Genomic DNA, 563 nt, shown 5'->3' on the forward strand with positions numbered 1-563 from the left:
AAGACACAAAGCAGTAACGCTTTCGTACTTATCTATGCGAAAGATGAAAATGTTTTTGAAACGTTGGTCCGATATGTGGACAATGATATCGTAATTACATCTTAAATACTGAGAATAATAAATTTACATATACAAACAAGAACAATGGCAAACGTGAATGCTATTTTTCACATTTGTAATTAATATTCCAGAAATGAATGTATATTTTAACCAGCAATTTAGCGATTAAGTTCGTAATTACATTACTATAATATTTTCGTTTTTTCAGACTTAGCAAACATAGTCTTTCAGTAAGAGAGTTCGTCTTGAGTTATAATATCGCAGAGGCAGACGATATAGGACTTTTGAAAAGGATTTATTTTATTTATGAAACGTAAATACAGTGAACGTTGGAAGAACGCATGAATATGTGAAGATGATAAGAATAACTATTATAAGAAAACTAATTAATACAAAAAAAATGTTAATTTGATATAGGTAATATATGAATGAATATATTTTGTAAATAATTTCTTGTAAAAATTGACAAAAAGCACTACCCGTTGTATATATATATATATATA

This window comes from Atta colombica, unplaced genomic scaffold, assembly GCF_001594045.1.
Source record: "Atta colombica isolate Treedump-2 unplaced genomic scaffold, Acol1.0 scaffold47, whole genome shotgun sequence".
Classification (NCBI taxonomy): Eukaryota; Metazoa; Arthropoda; class Insecta; order Hymenoptera; family Formicidae; genus Atta; species Atta colombica.